This window comes from Oncorhynchus keta, chromosome 33 (assembly GCF_023373465.1).
Source record: "Oncorhynchus keta strain PuntledgeMale-10-30-2019 chromosome 33, Oket_V2, whole genome shotgun sequence".
Taxonomy (NCBI): Eukaryota; Metazoa; Chordata; class Actinopteri; order Salmoniformes; family Salmonidae; genus Oncorhynchus; species Oncorhynchus keta.
Window position 1 is genome coordinate 22,055,121 of NC_068453.1, and position 20,572 is coordinate 22,075,692.

Here is a 20,572-nt window from a genome sequence, read left to right on the forward strand (position 1 = left end):
GAATATGTGCATTTCCTCAATTGAACATTTAACCATTTAAACGACACAGCCCCTCAGCTCAGACTAAATCCCATGCGATGATTACCTATGGACATTCTGAGAAGATTTGATGAAATAGAGAGCCAGTCACTTCTAAGTATCATAGTATCTCAGTAGCCTCTTCTAGCTCTGTGATAGTGGATACTGTTGAACCTTATCTCTCTTATTGCAGGGTCCCAGCTGACGGCTCTAGTCTAGCTACAGTACCAAACAGCATACAGCCCATGCACTTCCGAGCTCAGCCTGGTCCCAGAACTGCTGTACTGCCAACTTATGAGGTTGTCGTTGGCATGACGACAGCCAGAGAGGGCTATTCGGTGAAAACAGGCGAAGGAGCTTCTCAGGGCCTAGACTGGGGTCCGTCTCTGGTTTGGGTCTGGCAGCCCTCTTCCTCCCTACCTCTCCACACCCCATCAACAGCCTCTGTGTTCAGCCTACATGTGATGTGAGAGGTTAATGTGTACACCACAAGAATGAACCAGCCACTCAAAGTGGGGATCTTTGTGCATTTTCCTTATCCCTGCCACTCTCTCTCTCTCTCCCAGCCACTTGCTCCCTATAGACCGGACCTGGCTCCTTTGAGAGTGCTTCCCTTCCCCACTGTGAAGCAGCTTTCTTAGGCATCTCACAGACCATTCTATACCTTATTGCTACAGGTCTTCCATAGAGAGCGGTCACGTGAAATGGGTGAAATGCATTGGCTTTGTGTTCCATGCTGAATAGCATCTCTCAGTGTCGCACATAGAAAGTGTTTGAAATGTAAGGGACAACATAACATTGAGGGAAAACAGGATCCGTAAAATGTGCCCTGCCTTATCTTCCTCAAATGCCAGCCCTTTCATAAACGCCAGTGCACATTGACAAATGGGACTTGTTATGTGAGAGTTAGCTCACCCTCCTGGCTTCCATCCGGGCAGCTCAGCTCCACCTCGGGTCTCTCAATGAGCTTGACTTCCCACTGACCAAAGCTGGTTTCTCAAGCTCATCTCTCCACCTATTGCCTCATTTTTAATCTCCCAGCTCTTTCATTAGGAACACACCATGTGTTACTTCTAAAGCAATGAAGTGGCCAAAGCTCATTTAAATCTAGATCGAGACCAATGCTCTTTTGTACACAGTAGGAATGCTAGAGATGTTGGTCGAAGTTGGGGTTCCTATACCAGGGGTGAACATAACTATGGCAACACAGGCGCAAGGTCTGCTCAACCATAGGAGTGCTACAATACCGATGCCCTCGGTTTCTCATTCCAGTCAGGCCTGACCCAAATTACAATATCCTGGGAAAAACACTGTCCCCGACAACACACATGCGCACGAACATGCACGGCCCCGCAAAGAATACGCCCTGTCAAACACACTCACATACACTGCAAGCATAGGTCTTTATAAGAGGACACCAAACGAAGCCAATAAAATGATATCCTTGGAGAATGAAGGGTTATGTTCTGGTGGGCGTGCACCTCTGTAGAATTGGGAAACTTGACTTGATGGAGTGATTCAAGCAGTTGTGCTACAATATGAAGAAAAACGAAATATCGTTTTAGACTTGAGGAAACATAGATGTTCTTAGAAGTCTTGAAGTTTGCAACGATTCCTACAGCTAAGTAGTTGGATAAATGCTACTTTTGGAGTTAATCTCTTACTGTAATGCAAACACTAAATATTACAGGGAGATGGTAAACACAAAGCCCTGCAGCTCTCTCTACTACTGTTATTTCCTCATGAGCTTGTTTTGAGCTTCTTGTTCTTTACTGTTTTGCTTGTCTCACATACGAAGCCTGAAAGGGAAATATATCCAGTTTAAATTATAAATCCTTTGTAATTGAAAAAACAAGAGCTTTTATGTTCATATACCTGAGCCTCTGAGCCTTCCACCTTCAGAACTGAATAAACCATAGAAAACACATGGACAATCGAGATGGTTTACAGCAAAAGGGGATACAAAAAACAACACCCATAACTTGTGGTGATTAGTATCTGCTACCATAAATTATAATCGAGATATCCAAGGAAAAAAAATTCACAAAAAGGCTCTCGAGCGATACTTTGGTTTGTCGCAGTATTTAGTGTATTATTAGCCTGGGACGTGGCACGACATCCAAAACAAAGCAAGCCAGAGAACACTTACTACACAGAGAGTTAATAATGATGCTGCCAACTCAAAGACACCAGTTCCACTATCCCACAACACAAACATTCCCCCTACGCTCCTTCCGCTATCACTAATTGTCCATATCTGTCTAGGCTACAGTTGGACTCATATGATTGAGTCTCGGCCCATTCATACTCCACAGCCTCCCAGCATTGCTAGTCCCTGTCTGCCTCTCACAGTTCTGAAATCTCCCTCCTCATCGCAGCCCCAATAGCTTCACACGCCACATCTCTCCTGGTCACCCAACTACCACCACACATCCAAGTGTGCACCTTGCTCCGGTTATAAGTACTTACTTTGAACTGGAGGTCTGGTGGTTGTTCCAACGCTTTGCAATAATTTGTGAACTCTCCTCTCATCTGCTCCTCACCCCTGCTGTCAGTCACTCTCTAATTCTCTCTCTCTACCTCCCTCTCTTTCTTTCACTTACTCTCTCACTCTTGTCTCTCCAAAAAGCTGTTTTCTCTCTCTCTCTCTCTCCCCCCCCCTCTCTCTCCCTCTCTCTCTCCCTCTCATTTCTGTTGCTGAGAGAGGAGGGCGTTCTTAAAAGCTTGGTTTCCTGACTCGTGATCAGGATCTCATTGCCACAAGGTCACTCCAGGGACGGCCCGCTTGGCAGGGGAGCAGCACTTAGAGAGAGAGAGAGAGAAGAGAGAAAGAGGGGGTAGAGAGGGAGACAGGAGGGAGGAGAGAGAGCACTTAGAGCCAGAACTGGAGCTATGGAGTCAGACCGGGGACAGAGATAGTGCGAGAGAGAGAGAGAGAGAGGTTGGGTTGAGTTGGGTTGGGTTGGGGTGGGGTTAGCTACAGATGGGCTCTGACAGGATAGCCCCAGTCATCTAATATACAGTAGTTATATAAACAACATAAAGAACAACATGGACAACAGCATGGAGAACACTACCCATACAGGAAGAAATACATTTCAATATATTTAACGTCACATAAAATGTATTTCAAATACACTAACGGTTAAAAGTTTGGACACACCTACTCATTCAAGGGTTTTTCTTTATTTTACTATTTTCTACATTGTAGAATAATGGCGAAGACATCAAAACTATGAAATAACACACTTGGAATCATGTAGTAACCAAAAAAGTGTTCAACAAATCAAAATATATTTTACATTTGAGATTATTCAAATAGCCACGTTCAACTTCCCATCTTCCCATCTCAAAAGAAAAAATGTATTACTGTAGTAAGAGCCTCTCTTCAGCTTAATTAAATAATGACAAAAAAGCGAAGCTATTTTTATAATTTTTGTATTTGAGTTATCGGTTTAATTAAATAAAAACGATTCTTCGTACAACACTCCATAATATGTCAAAATGTTGGTGTAAGTCTTGTGCTTCCAATGAGTGGTATTATATGGATCTACAGTGGATGATTAGCTGGGTTATGTTGTGTTTGTATCCAAGTGGGGAGTGGGAATTTACCACATTTGGGGAAAATCCACTTGAACGGCCCTCAAACTGGTAATTACTAGTTAAATCAGCCACGAATCCCTTTGTGACAGGGGGAAAGGAAGCTTGTTGACTGCAGCAGGGAGAGGCAATTGAATGGGTAACAGGATTGATTTGTTATGTTCAACTCACTCAGTTTTTTTTACCATAAAGCACCAGAAAATGGCCAAAAAGAGTAGAACCAGCTCACCTGCTTTTACACTATGATTTGACCCATACCTTTTAAAAAAGAATAGTTTCTTAAAACAATTCAGTTCATGTAACAGTGTTGACCTTAAAATGAGGGACAGATGTAAATGAATCACTAATCACTTGAAATAAATACAAATCTTCAGAAATAACTTTCTGTCAAAGCAACGAAATAACTAGGGCTTTACAATGATGGTGAAAACTATTTTGTATTTTGTGGGGTTCGTGGGCTAAAATCTTCCTAAAAGTCTGAGGGTCCACGGAGAGACATGTCAAAATTCCGAATTTTGTCACTTTAGCCTTTATTGAAAATCATTGAAATATTTCCCGATGTATTTAACATATATTGTGATATAGACTTTACATACATACATATACATATATATATATATATACATTTTAAATACATTCCATAATATATTTTGGAATGCACTTCAACTGTGTTAAATAAAATACAAATGATAAATTATTTGGCCAATTTTTTATATTTAATGTATCCTTAAAAGGTATATAAAAATACATTTTAGATGTATTGTTATTTCGATATGATTATAGTCAAAATACTATTGAATAATAGGAGTTTGGATCAGTTAGACTTTAACTGGTATCATTCTCAATCAACAGCACTGTACTTCTGTCGACTACAATTGCGTTCGACAAAGTAACTTTCTGAAAACTCTCCCTCTTCTCAATTAATTTCCGTTCTAATTTGCTGTGGGATCCTCTTAATGGTGGCACTTTAACAAGTTGTAGGAGGATAATCACGTCCGCTGCAGAGCAGATGGCTGCAGATGACCTTATAGGAAGCGTCACCCCCTGTTGCAGCTGGTTCCGACCGGTTTCGACAGATTACAGCACACTGAATCAATAACGTGTCATTACCGCTGGATATTCCACAGCCCATGTACAATACTGACGTCAGACTAACACTGCATATACAGACAGGCATGCGGGCACAAACACACACACACACACACACACACACACACACACACACACACACACACACACACACACACACACACACACACACACACACACACACACACACACACACACACACACACACACACACACACACACACACACACAGCCTATACAGACAGGCATGCGGGCACAAACACACACACACAGCCTTGTGTTTCATAACAGGAGCTTGAGCCTAGACATACTATTAGACAGGCCTTTGATGCTGGTTTTTATCAGAATGTTTGTTGAATGTCTGTTTTATCAATCCACGTTCTCATTTGAAATCAAATATCTGCTTGAAAAGATCTAATCTCTTTATGGAATGTATTTAGATTGCTGGAAAGTGCCTTTCTCTACGTCATTAGACAAAGCGAAAGGACTGAGTATTGTCCAATCCATAGAGGAGGATCCACCCTGTGTTGCTGGTAGAGGAAGAGGAAGCTATGCACTGCATTACATGCTTAAAATACCAATTTGAAGCATCAGCTCACATGCAGCCTCTTCTATCGGTGTCACACTATAGTTAAAGTAACTCTTTAATTTGAGACATTCATCAGGAGAACATCATCAGTGGTCATTGGCCAGTATGAGTCATGGTCCCAGGTGGTAATATGTCACTCCACCATCCCCTTCCTTCCTTCTCATATTCCTCTCATCAATAATGAACTCACTCCATTTTCTCCCCTCCCCTAAGTGTGTTATATGTCCCATTATGTCCCTCTTGAGCTCTTTTAATGGTGCCATTTTCATCAACTTATTGAATGATAAATGAGACTCGATGAATTCGAGACGCGATGAAAAAGGTCTCGGTCAACACCAGCCGTTTTATTCTATTCATTCAACCCAGAACCACTGTGGATTCACCATTATCTCAGGGCACCGCTCTCAAAAACACATTTCACAAGCAGAGGACGTTGAAAATTGCTCTCTCCGGCAGGTCCAGTTCCTACCTCATTGTTTTTCATCAGTTTAAACTGGTTGTTGGCCCTATGAACCTGGCAGAGTATAAGGGCTTTTTGTACCATTAAGTTAACCCCATCCCATATCTGTTTCTACCATTAGGTTAGCCCCATCCCACCCCATCTCTGTTTCTACCATTAGGTTAGCCCCATCCCACCACATCTCTGTTTCTACCATTAGGTTGGCCCCATCCCACCACATCTCTGTTTCTACCATTAGGTTAGCCCCATCCCACCACATCTCTGTTTCTACCATTAGGTTAGCCCCATCCCACCACATCTCTGTTTCTACCATTAGGTTAGCCCCATCCCACCCCATCTCTGTTTCTACCATTAGGTTAGCCCCATCCCACCCCATCTCTGTTTCTAACATTAGGTTAGCCCCATCCCACCCCATCTCTGTTTCTAACATTAGGTTAGCCCCATCCCACCCCATCTCTGTTTCTACCATTAGGTTAGCCCCATCCCACCCCATCTCTGTTTCTACCATTAGGTTAGCCCCATCCCACCCCATCTCTGTTTCTACCATTAGGTTAGCCCCATCCCACCCCATCTCTGTTTCTACCATTAGGTTAGCCCCATCCCACCCCATCTCTGTTTCTACCATTAGGTTAGCCCCATCCCACCCCATCTCTGTTTCTAACATTAGGTTAGCCCCAATCCCACCCCATCTCTGTTTCTAACATTAGGTTAGCCCCATCCCACCCCATCTCTGTTTCTACCATTAAGTTAGCCCCATCCCACCCCATCTCTGTTTCTACCATTAGGTTAGCCCCATCCCACCCCATCTCTGTTTCTAACATTAGGTTAGCCCCATCCCACCCCATCTCTGTTTCTAACATTAGGTTAGCCCCAATCCCACCCCATCTCTGTTTCTAACATTAGGTTAGCCCCAATCCCACCCCATCTCTGTTTCTAACATTAGGTTAGCCCCATCCCACCCCATCTCTGTTTCTACCATTAAGTTAGCCCCATCCCACCCCATCTCTGTTTCTACCATTAGGTTAGCCCCATCCCACCCCATCTCTGTTTCTAACATTAGGTTAGCCCCAATCCCACCCCATCTCTGTTTCTAACATTAGGTTAGCCCCATCCCACCACATCCCTGTTTCGACCATTAGGTTAGCCCCATCCCATATCTGTTTTTACCATTAGGTTAGCCCCATCCCACCACATCCCTGTTTCGACCATTAGGTTAGCCCCATCCCATCTCTGTTTCTACCATTAGGTTAGCCCCATCCCACCCAATCTCAGTTTCTAACATTAGGTTAGCCCCATCCCACCACATCCCTGTTTCGAGCATTAGGTTAGCCCCATCCCATATCTGTTTTTACCATTAGGTTAGCCCCATCCCACCACATCCCTGTTTCGAGCATTAGGTTAGCCCCATCCCATATCTGTTTTTACCATTAGGTTAGCCCCATCCCACCACATCCCTGTTTCGAGCATTAAGTTAGCCCCATCCCATATCTGTTTTTACCATTAGGTTAGCCCCATCCCACCACATCCCTGTTTCGAGCATTAGGTTAGCCCCATCCCATATCTGTTTTTACCATTAGGTTAGCCCCATCCCACCACATCCCTGTTTCGAGCATTAAGTTAGCCCCATCCCATATCTGTTTTTACCATTAGGTTAGCCCCATCCCATATCTGTTTTTACCATTAGGTTAGCCCCATCCCATATCTGTTTCTACCATTAGGTTAGCCCCATCCCACCCCATCTCTGTTTCTACCATTAGGTTAGCCCCATCCCACCACATCCCTGTTTCGACCATTAGGTTAGCCCCATCCCATATCTGTTTTTACCATTAGGTTAGCCCCATCCCATATCTGTTTTTACCATTAGGTTAGCCCCATCCCACCCCATCTCTGTTTCTACCATTAGGTTAGCCCCATCCCACCCCATCCCTGTTTCTACCATTAGGTTAGCCCCATCCCACCCCATCTCTGTTTCTACCATTAGGTTAGCCCCATCCCACCACATCCCTGTTTCGACCATTAGGTTAGCCCCATCCCACCACATCCCTGTTTCTACCATTAGGTTAGCCCCATCCCACCACATCCCTGTTTCTACCATTAGGTTAGCCCCATCCCACCACATCCCTGTTTCTACCATTAGGTTAGCCCCATCCCACCCCATCTCTCTTTTTCATACATTAGGTTAGCCCCATCCCACCCCATCCCTGTTTCGACCATTAGGTTAGCCCCATCCCATATCTGTTTTTACCATTAGGTTAGCCCCATCCCACCCCATCTCTCTTTTTCATACATTAGGTTAGCCCCATCCCACCCCATCCCTGTTTCGACCATTAGGTTAGCCCCATCCCATATCTGTTTTTACCATTAGGTTAGCCCCATCCCACCCCATCTCTCTTTTTCATACATTAGGTTAGCCCCATCCCACCCCATCTCTCTTTTTCATACATTAGGTTAGCCCCATCCCACCCCATCCCTGTTTTTACCATTAGGTTAGCCCTACCCAACCCCATCTCTGTTTCTAACATTAGGTTAGCCCTATCCCACCCCATCTCTGTTTCTACCATTAAGTTAGCCCCATCCCACCCCATCCCTGTTTCTACCATTAGGTTAGCCCCATCCCACCCCATCCCTGTTTTTGACCATTAGGTTAGCCCCATCCCACCCCATCCCTGTTTCTACCATTAGGTTAGCCCCATCCCACCCCATCCCTGTTTATACCATTAGGTTAGCCCCATCCCACCCCATCCCTGTTTCGACCATTAGGTTAGCCCCATCCCACCACATCCCGTTTCTGCCATTAGGTTAGCCCCATCCCACCCCATCTCTGTTTCTACCATTAGGTTAGCCCCATCCCACCCCATCCCTGTTTCTACCATTAGGTTAGCCCCATCCCATATCTGTTTTTACCATTAGGTTAGCCCTACCCCACCCCATCTCTGTTTCTACCATTAGGTTAGCCCCATCCCACCCCATCCCTGTTTCTACCATTAGGTTAGCCCCATCCCACCCCATCCCTGTTTCTACCATTAGGTTAGCCCCATCCCACCCCATCTCTGTTTCTACCATTAGGTTAGCCCCATCCCACCCCATCCCTGTTTCTACCATTAGGTTAGCCCCATCCCACCCCATCCCTGTTTCTACCATTAGGTTAGCCCCATCCCACCACATCCCTGTTTCTACCATTAGGTTAGCCCCATCCCACCCCATCCCTGTTTCTACCATTAGGTTAGCCCCATCCCACCACATCCCTGTTTCTACCATTAGGTTAGCCCCATCCCACCCCATCTCTGTTTCTAACATTAGGTTAGCCCCATCCCACCCCATCTCTGTTTCTACCATTAGGTTAGCCCCATCCCACCCCATCTCTGTTTCTACCATTAGGTTAGCCCCATCCCACCCCATCCCTGTTTCTACCATTAGGTTAGCCCCATCCCATATCTGTTTTTACCATTAGGTTAGCCCTACCCCACCCCATCTCTGTTTCTACCATTAGGTTAGCCCCATCACACCCCATCTCTGTTTCTACCATTAGGTTAGCCCCATCCCACCCCATCTCTGTTTCTACCATTAGGTTAGCCCCATCCCATCCCTGTTTCATTAGGTTAGCCCCATCCCACCCCATCTCTGTTTCTACCATTAGGTTAGCCCCATCCCATATCTGTTTTTACCATTAGGTTAGCCCTACCCCACCCCATCTCTGTTTCTACCATTAGGTTAGCCCCATCACACCCCATCTCTGATTCTAACATTAGGTTAGCCCCATCCCACCCCATCTCTGTTTATAACATTAGGTTAGCCCCATCCCACCACATCCCTGTTTCTAACATTAGGTTAGCCCCATCCCACCACATCCCTGTTTCGACCATTAGGTTAGCCACATCCCATATCAGTTTTTACCATTAGGTTAGCCCCATCCCACCACCTCCCTGTTTCAACCATTAGGTTACCCCCACCCCATCTCTGTTTCTACCATTAGGTTAGCCCCATCACACCCCATCTCTATTTCTAACATTAGGTTAGCCCCATCCCACCCCATCTCTGTTTCTAACATTAGGTTAGCCCCATCCCACCCCATCTCAGCCCCATCCCACCCCATCCCTGTTTCTATTTCTAACATTAGGTTAGCCCCATCACACCCCATCTCTATTTCTAACATTAGGTTAGCCCCATCCCACCTCATCTCTGTTTCTAACATTAGGCAAGCCCTATCCCACCCCATCTCTGTTTCTACCATTAAGTTAGCCCCATCCCACCCCATCCCTGTTTCTACCATTAGGTTAGCCCCATCCCACACCATCTCTGTTTCTACCATTGGGTTAGCCCCATCTCACCACATCCCTGTTTCTACCATTAGGTTAGCCCCATCCCACCACATCCCTGTTTTGACCATTAGGTTAGCCCCATCCCACCCCATCCCTGTTTCGACCATTAGGTTAGCCCCATCCCACCCCATCCCTGTTTCTACCATTAGGTTAGCCCCATCCCACCCCATCCCTGTTTCTACCATTAGGTTAGCCCCATCCCACCCCATCCCTGTTTCGACCATTAGGTTAGCCCCATCCCACCACATCCCCGTTTCTACCATTAGGTTAGCCCCATCCCACCCCATCTCTGTTTCTAACATTAGGTTAGCCCCATCCCACCCCATCCCTGTTTCTACCATTGGGATAGCCCCATCCCACCCCATCCCTGTTTCTACCATTGGGTTAGCCCCATCCCACCACATCCCTGTTACTACCATTAGGTTAGCCCCATCCCACCCCATCCCTGTTTCTACCATTGGGATAGCCCCATCCCACCCCATCCCTGTTTCTACCATTGGGTTAGCCCCATCCCACCACATCCCTGTTTCTACCATTAGGTTAGCCCCATCCCATATCTGTTTCTACCATTAGGTTAGCCCCATCCCATATCTGTTTCTACCATTAGGTTAGCCCCATCCCACCCCATCTCTGTTTCTACCATTAGGTTAGCCCCATCCCACCACATCCCTGTTTCTACCATTAGGTTAGCCCCATCCCATATCTGTTTCTACCATTAGGTTAGCCCCATCCCATATCTGTTTCTACCATTAGGTTAGCCCCATCCCACCCCATCTCTGTTTCTACCATTAGGTTAGCCCCATCCCATATCTGTTTTTTACCATTGGGTTAGCCCCATCCTTGTTTCTACCATTAGGTTAGCCCCATCACAATCCAGTTTCTACCATTGGGTTAGCCCCATCCCATCCCTGTTTCTACCATTAGGTTAGCCCCATCCAACCACATCCCTGTTTCTACCATTAGGTTAGCCCCATCACAACCCTGTTTCTACCATTAGGTTAGCCCCATCACAACCCTGTTTCTACCATTGGGTTAGCCCCATCCCATCCCTGTTTCTACCATTAGGTTAGCCCCATCCCATATCTGTTTTTTTCCATTGGGTTAGCCCCATCCCATATCTGTTTTTACCATTGGGTTAGCCCCATCCCATCCCTGTTTCTACCATTAGGTTAGCCCCATCCCATCCCTGTTTCTACCATTACGTTAGCCCCATCCCATCCCTGTTTCTGCCATTAGGTTAGCCCCATCCCAACCCTGTTTCTACCATTGGGTTAGCCCCATCCCATCCCTGTTTCTACCATTAGGTTAGCCCCATCCCAACCCTGTTTCTAACATTAGGTTAGCCCCATCCCATATCTGTTTTTACCATTAGGTTAGCCCCATCCCACCCCGTCCCTGTTTCTACCATTAGGTTAGCCCCATCCCACACCATCCATGTTTCTACCATTAGGTTAGCCCCATCCCATATCTGTTTTTACCATTAGGTTAGCCCCATCCCACCCGTCCCTGTTTTTACCATTAGGTTAGCCCCATCCCACCCCATCCCTGTTTCTACCATTGTGTTAGCCCCATCCCACCCCCTCCCTGTTTCTACCATTGGGTTAGCCCCATCCCACCCCATCCCACCCCATCCCTGTTTCTATCATTAGGTTAGCCCCATCCCACCACATCCCGTTTCTACCATTAGGTTAGCCCCATCCCACCCCATCTCTGTTTCTAACATTAGGTTAGCCCCATCCCACCCCATCCCTGTTTCTACCATACCATTGGGATAGCCCCATCCCACCCCATCCCTGTTTCTACCATTGGGTTAGCCCCATCCCACCCCATCCCTGTTACTACCATTAGGTTAGCCCCATCCCACCCCATCCCTGTTTCTACCATTGGGATAGCCCCATCCCACCCCATCCCTGTTTCTACCATTGGGTTAGCCCCATCCCACCACATCCCTGTTTCTACCATTAGGTTAGCCCCATCCCACCCCATCCCTGTTTCTACCATTAGGTTAGCCCCATCCCACCACATCCCTGTTACTACCATTAGGTTAGCCCCATCCCACCCCATCCCTGTTTCTACCATTGGGATAGCCCCATCCCACCCCATCCCTGTTTCTACCATTGGGTTAGCCCCATCCCACCACATCCCTGTTTCTACCATTAGGTTAGCCCCATCCCATATCTGTTTCTACCATTAGGTTAGCCCCATCCCATATCTGTTTTTTACCATTGGGTTAGCCCCATCCTTGTTTCTACCATTAGGTTAGCCCCATCACAATCCAGTTTCTACCATTGGGTTAGCCCCATCCCATCCCTGTTTCTACCATTAGGTTAGCCCCATCCCACCACATCCCTGTTTCTACCATTGGGTTAGCCCCATCCCATCCCATCCCTGTTTCTACCATTAGGTTAGCCCCATCCCACCACATCCCTGTTTCTACCATTAGGTTAGCCCCATCCCACCACATCCCTGTTTCTACCATTAGGTTAGCCCCATCCCACCCCATCCCTGTTTCTACCATTGGGTTAGCCCCATCCCACCACATCCCTGTTTCTACCATTAGGTTAGCCCCATCCCATATCTGTTTCTACCATTAGGTTAGCCCCATCCCATATCTGTTTCTACCATTAGGTTAGCCCCATCCCACCACATCCCTGTTTCTACCATTAGGTTAGCCCCATCCCATATCTGTTTCTACCATTAGGTTAGCCCCATCCCATATCTGTTTCTACCATTAGGTTAGCCCCATCCCACCACATCCCTGTTTCTACCATTAGGTTAGCCCCATCCCACCCCATCCCTGTTTCTACCATTGGGTTAGCCCCATCCCACCACATCCCTGTTTCTACCATTAGGTTAGCCCCATCCCATATCTGTTTCTACCATTAGGTTAGCCCCATCCCACCACATCCCTGTTTCTACCATTAGGTTAGCCCCATCCCACCCCATCCCTGTTTCTACCATTGGGTTAGCCCCATCCCACCACATCCCTGTTTCTACCATTAGGTTAGCCCCATCCCATATCTGTTTTTTACCATTGGGTTAACCCCATCCTTGTTTCTACCATTAGGTTAGCCCCATCCCATATCTGTTTCTACCATTAGGTTAGCCCCATCACAATCCAGTTTCTACCATTGGGTTAGCCCCATCACAACCCTGTTTCTACCATTGGGTTAGCCCCATCCCATCCTTGTTTCTACCATTAGGTTAGCCCCATCCCATATCTGTTTCTACCATTAGGTTAGCCCCATCACAATCCAGTTTCTACCATTGGGTTAGCCCCATCCCATATCTGTTTCTACCATTAGGTTAGCCCCATCACAATCCAGTTTCTACCATTGGGTTAGCCCCATCCCATCCCTGTTTCTACCATTAGGTTAGCCCCATCCCACCACATCCCTGTTTCTACCATTAGGTTAGCCCCATCACAACCCTGTTTCTACCATTAGGTTAGCCCCATCACAACCCTGTTTCTACCATTGGGTTAGCCCCATCCCATCCCTGTTTCTACCATTAGGTTAGCCCCATCCCATATCTGTTTTTTTCCATTGGGTTAGCCCCATCCCATATCTGTTTTTACCATTGGGTTAGACCCATCCCATCCCTGTTTCTACCATTAGGTTAGCCCCATCCCATCCCTGTTTCTACCATTAGGTTAGCCCCATCCCATCCCTGTTTCTGCCATTAGGTTAGCCCCATCCCAACCCTGTTTCTACCATTGGGTTAGCCCCATCCCATCCCTGTTTCTACCATTAGGTTAGCCCCATCCCATATCTGTTTTTACCATTAGGTTAGCCCCATCCCACCCCGTCCCTGTTTCTACCATTAGGTTAGCCCCATCCCACCCCATCCCTGTTTCTACCATTAGGTTAGCCCCATCCCATATCTGTTTTTACCATTAGGTTAGCCCCATCCCACCCGTCCCTGTTTTTACCATTAGGTTAGCCCCATCCCACCCCATCCCTGTTTCTACCATTGTGTTAGCCCCATCCCACCCCATCCCTGTTTCTACCATTGGGTTAGCCCCATCCCACCCCATCCCACCCCATCCCTGTTTCTAACATTAGGTTAGCCCCATCCCACCCTATCCCTGTTTCTACCATTGGGTTAGCCCCATCCCACCCCATCCCTGTTTCTACCATTAGGTTAGCTCCATCCCACCCCATCCCTGTTTTACCATTAGGTTAGCCCCATCCCATCCCATACCTGTTTTTACCATTGGGTTAGCCCCATCCCATATCTGTTTTTACCATTAGGTTAGCCCCATCCCACCCCATCCCTGTTTTTACCATTGGGTTAGCCCCATCCCATATCTGTTTCTACCATTAGGTTAGCCCCATCCCACCCCATCTCTGTTTCTACCCTGTTTCTACCATTAGGTTAGCCCCATCCCACCCCATCCCTGTTTCTACCATTGTTTTAGCCCCATCCCACCCCATCCCTGTTTCTACCATTGGGTTAGCCCCATCCCACCCCATCCCTGTTTCTACCATTAGGTTAGCCCCATCCCACCCCATCTCTGTTTCTACCATTAGGTTAGCCCCATCCCACCCCATCTCTGTTTCTACCATTAGGTTAGCCCCATCCCACCCCATCCCTGTTTCTACCATTAGGTTTGCCCCATCCCACCCCATCCCTGTTTCTATCATTAGGTTAGCCCCATCCCACCCCAGCCCTGTTTCTACCATTGGGTTAGCCCCATCCCACCCCATCTCTGTTTCTAACATTAGGTTAGCCCCATCCCACCCCATCTCTGTTTCTACCATTAAGTTAGCCCCATCCCACCCCATCCCTGTTTCTACCATTAAGTTAGCCCCATCCCACCCCATCCCTGTTTCTACCATTAGGTTAGCCCCATCCCACCCCATCCCTGTTTCTACCATTGGATTAGCCCCATCCCACCACATCCCTGTTTCTACCATTGGGTTAGCCCCATCCCATATCTGTTTCTACCATTAGGTTAGCCCCATCCCACCCCATCCCTGTTTCTACCATTGGGTTAGCCCCATCCCACCACATCCCTGTTTCTACCATTGGGTTAGCCCCATCCCACCACATCCCTGTTTCTACCATTGGGTTAGCCCCATCCCACCCCATCCCTGTTTCTACCATTGGGTTAGCCCCATCCCACCACATCCCTGTTTCTACCATTGGGTTAGCCCCATCCCACCCCATCCCTGTTTCTACCATTAGGTTAGCCCCATCCCACCCCATCCCTGTTTCTACCATTGGGTTAGCCCCATCCCATATCTGTTTCTACCATTAGGTTAGCCCCATCCCACCCCATCCCTGTTTCTACCATTAGGTTAGCCCCATCCCACCACATCCCTGTTTCTACCATTGGGTTAGCCCCATCCCACCACATCCCTGTTTCTACCATTGGGTTAGCCCCATCCCACCACATCCCTGTTTCTACCATTGGGTTAGCCCCATCCCACCACATCCCTGTTTCTACCATTGGGTTAGCCCCATCCCACCCCATCCCTGTTTCTACCATTGGGTTAGCCCCATCCCACCCCATCCCTGTTTCTACCATTGGGTTAGCCCCATCCCACCACATCTCTGTTTCTACCATTAGGTTGGCCCCATCCCACCACATCTCTGTTTCTACCATTAGGTTAGCCCCATCCCACACCATCTCTGTTTCTACCATTAGGTTAGCCCCATCCCACCACATCTCTGTTTCTACCATTGGGTTAGCCCCATCCCACCACATCCCTGTTTCTACCATTGGGTTAGCCCCATCCCATATCTGTTTTTACCATTAGGTTAGCCCCATCCCACCTCATCCCTCGTATGTCATGGGGCAGTCCCTAAGGTGTGTGTGTGTGTGTGTGTGTGTGTGTGTGTGTGTGTGTGTGTGTGTGTGTGTGTGTGTGTGTGTGTGTGTGTGTGTGTGTGTGTGTGTGTGTGTGTGTGTGTGTGTGTGTGTGTGTGTGTGTGTGTGTGTGTGTGTGTGTGTGTGTGTGTGTGTGAGCGTCTATCTGATGAAACCAAATGAAATCCCCCGTTAACCCCGTTGTGCCGCTCCCTCTTTGACATATGGAACACCTACCTACCCGAGGCCCAGAGACCCGGCTGTCATTCGCTCTGTCATCTCCCAGACACAAATACGTTGGCTGGGAGAAATTTACTGAGCAGAGATGCAATATTGTTGGGGAAACATCGCTAAAATGGAGCATACGGCAGAAAGGGAGAATAACTTATTTGTTTTCTTTCATTCTTGCAAATGTTCCATTTCTACTATGTGTCTGAATGGAAATTGAGATTGAAGTCATTGCTGGGTTGAAAGCAGTCTAAACTCCTCTACCTTGATGGAAGCCGAGAGTCCATTCCGAGTGGAGTGGAAATGACATAAATCAGCCACACAAACAGAGCCATGTTGACAGCTAACACTCTGGCCATTGCGGACAGGTAACTGCATGCATCTCGATCAGACTAGCACAGAGACGGGCTGGGCTGCCACTGTCTGGCAAGCTAGTCCTCTCCAGTGTCACACAGCACAGCAGAACAGCAACACACTGTTTAGATAGAACACATGAGATCCATCTCTTCTGTCTGGATCCATACTCCACAGTGGCCCTCATCCAATTCATCTTTTCAACGTTAGGTCCAACAGAGACAGCAAGAGAACAAATGGAGACAATGTCTAGACCAGTCTCTGGCCGTCTGTGTGATTGAACGTTTTGACCTAAAATGGATGGTCCAACTTCAGCATGTGGACGTCATGCCCCCCCCACACCCCCATCTAATTTCTCTTATACACACACAACCAGACTGACTTCATACAAACACATTTGGAGCACCTCTGGGGCACTGGCAGAGACTGAGATCGAACAAAACCAAGAGGGGGAGGGGCCTAGGGAATGGAACCCATCAATACAGGTGAAAGTGATGGCATTCTGTTGACCCAATCATTGAAGAGTTCTCAGGGGGTAACTCTGTTCTTCACTACATGTCACCGTGGAGCGTCTAAAATCAGCCTGGTGATTAAATGTCAGTGTCCTTCGGTGCTCTTTGGATCCATTTATTTTTTATCTATTAAGAAGCTCAGAATCCGAAGACATCTGCTCTTCACTTCATAATTGCCTCCAGGACAATGGCCAAATGAGTATCTGGCTGACTACGTTAATCGCCAGCTACGGTGAGCTCCAAAAGTATTGGGGCAGTGACACATTTATGTTGTTGTGGCTCTGTACTTCAGCACTTTGGATTTGAAATGATACAATGACTATGATGTTAAAGTGCAGACTGTCAGCTTTCATTTGTGGGTATTTTCATCCATCTTGGATACACTGTTTAGAAATGACAACACTTTTTGTACATAGTTCCCCCATTTTAGGGGACCAAAAGTATTGGGACAAATTCACTTATATGTAAATAGTTAAGTATTTGTTCCCATATTCATAGCATGACTACATCAAGATTGCGACTCATTTTCTGTTTGTTTTGGATGTTTCAGATTATTTTGTGCCCAATAGAAATTAATGGTAAATAATGTATTGTGTCATTTTAGAGTCAATTTTATTGTAAATAAGAATAAAATATGTTTGTAAACACGTCTACATTAATATGGATGCAACCATGATTACGCATAATCCTGAATGAAATGTGAATAAAATGAAATGTGAATAATGATGAGTGAGAAAGTTAGAAGCATAAATATCATACCCCCCCCCCCAAAAAAAATGCTAACCTCCCCTTTTATTGTAATGGTGAGAGGTTGTCTTGGGATATGGTATTTGTGGGTCTTTAACTTTCTCCCTCATCATTACTTTGGAGCACACTGTATGTGATTTGAGGGTCTGTTGGCTAGCAACCAGGCTGGATGTGTCACAGGCACCACTCCAATCCTGAAAAACCACACACAATCTGACAGGTTGGAAAACATGTCACAGACGAGGCCACTCAGTTCCATGTTGTTGGGTGTTTCACTGGCTGGAAAACAAATAGGTTCACAATACAATCTTTTCTTATCGGGATCAAGACCTCTCCAACGCAGTTTAAAATCCAACATTTTTTTATGGCCCTTATTAATTCAAAATGAAGTAATGAAAGAAATTCTATTATGCCAATTTCATTTCAAAAGAATCTCAGCTGCATAAAAAAATCATGAGCTCTCGGCTGAGTATGAATATTTATGCGTCTGTGCCACTGCTTATAAAAGTAAAGAGGGCCTTTTCTAAGCCACCCAAGACAACCCTTATCAGCATGATGTTTCCCTATAATGAAAGCCTTTGCAATGCACTTTCTGAGGAACAATTCATTGTTCTATATTATGCAAGAGTCTTTCAGGTCGACGTGTACTCTTTCTTGAATATACTACAACTACTATCACAACTACTACTAATATACATACTACTACTACTACCACAACTACTACTATCACAACTACTACTAATGTACGTACTACTACTATCACAACTACTACTACTGCTGCTGCCTCATTGTATCATATGAATAGAATGCCCAGTTCAAGTGAATTTCTCCCTGTGTCAAGGGATTTTACTACACAATGTATTACAGTTTGAACTAAATATTCCTAACTGAATGTACCTCTGATACTGATCCAACTGAAGCCTTCTCTCTTTTACCCACTCAGACAGCAGACACCATGAATCCTGGTCTAGTGCTCCCAGTGAACTGATTCCTGATGCTTCTGACAGCTCCTGATGTGCTGCCCTTCTCCCCTGTCTCGAGAACCCAGAGCCTCGAAAGCCCTGGCTGTTTCAGGTTGCAATTGGATGGAAGGAAAGTTAATTTAGCCCTGACAATTAATCTGCAGGAGCCAAACACCCTGTCTGGCTGTTGAAGTGTGACAGCGCTGGCGAAGCAGCAGCAACAGCCAGCCTGGACGGGTGCGATCTGTCTCTCAGCTCGACACTCTCACCCAGTCGCCATGCGCTTTTCCACCTACAGACACTTCACCTCAGAAACTCATGCATTTTTAATGGCTTATTTCAATGTGCAAGGATGCCATGTGTTTGTTCTTATTAATGGGTTTTCAATCATATGCCGCAGAACTATAATTCTAAATGTTTTATTTGAGGGTCAATTTTGTAAACAAAAATGTATTTTGCAGTCAAACAAAGTTAAACAATAGCTTCCTGCAAGAAAAGAGGTTGTATTAATTAAATCCTCCAGTTCTTTGTTTTTTGGCATTCGAATATAAGTTCCACTTCAGTCTTCTGGGATCGGGAGGATGATGTACCTACACTAAAATAATGACTAGAGCTGCAAGCAGCGCAGGACTGGGTGTGAGAGGGAGAGGGGAGAGAGGCAGAGAGAGAGGGTGTGAGAGATAGATGAAAAGAGAGAGGGGCAGAAAGTGAGAGGGGGGGCAGGTCTTGCAGTGTTGTATCACTGCTTATAATTGAAATCTATACCCCGAGGTGACGAAAAACCTCTGTTAGATATGTGATTTATATGTGTTCTATCTTCCAGACTTTTCTTGATCACACTCGAAGATTTCTCCCCCAAAATCTCAAAATAATCTGGTGAAATATTGAAAACAACTCGTGTTTTGTTTGTGTGCTCTGATTATGAATCCTCTGTTTAGAACAAACTTCAGACATGTTTGTGCATTATTCTGTTCTATCACAATGTCATATCTCGCTCTTCCTCTTCTTTCAAAGTACATTGTAAGTATGACAAATCCAGTGATGAAGAAGAATTTTCCTTTTCACAGGTATCTACAGTGTTGTGTTCTCGGATTCAAGCTAGATTTAAATACATACATCTAATTACTGTGGACATCTGAACTGGAGCCATGTGGTAGATATGCTTCTCTCTGTCATTCTAATAAGAAGATAATGGTTACACCTCCTACAGTGTACATTGTAACTAATGTACAGTATGCACCCTACACATCCCTATGTCATCTAGGAATGTCCTTGATTGGCCCATGTGACTACACCAGTCCCTTCATAGCAACAGAGGAAGTGAGCCATTCATAAAGAATAGGGTTAAAAGTGCTCCCAGTTGTCTGCTGCACGTCACACGGACACAGACAGACAGTAGCATTAAACCGTGGAGGAGGGAAACCTCTGTGTTTCTCTGAGCAAACTGTCAGTGATCTTGGCAGCAGACTGAACACTGAGATTAGTGCCAGTGAACACTGAACAGAGAGTTAAGGTGGATCAAGCCTGACTTGGTCTGCTACAGAGGGCCCTCGGGAGCATTCCACAAGCTCTGTGTTTGGTTTGGTCATTTTTGTCTGTTGCCACTGGGAGGCAGACAGAACAGTGACCTGTAAATGGTGTGATACACTCCTTTCCATTAAGTTTATATTGAGATCAATACCCCCAAAATAAAACACTTCTGTCTCACTCCAGCTGATCACTGGACATCAGTGATAGGAGAGAGGGGCCTGCAGTGGAAATCGATTGGCAAATAAATTACCACAGGCAGCATAGACCTCGCCAGAGGCCTGAGGAGAAAGAGGATGAATCTCCATTCCTTCTAAACTCCTTTGTGAGACAAATGTAAAAAAACTATTTA

General features: G+C 46.1%; 1 protein-coding gene across 2 annotated transcripts in view; it reads right to left on the reverse strand.

Moving 5' to 3' along the window:
* Positions 1–18,790, reverse strand: part of LOC118366386 (pleiotrophin-A) — a 68,048-nt gene extending 49,258 nt beyond the window's left edge. Inside the window, exon 1 of one of the 2 annotated variants that reach the window (XM_052492448.1) lies at positions 18,629–18,790. The gene's annotated coding sequence lies outside the window, so the exon portion shown is untranslated. Of the gene's footprint in view, positions 1–2,487; positions 2,676–18,628 lie in introns of those variants that run through there. The other variant, XM_052492447.1, reaches the window with a different exon arrangement.
* Positions 18,791–20,572: the final 1,782 nt, after the last annotated feature.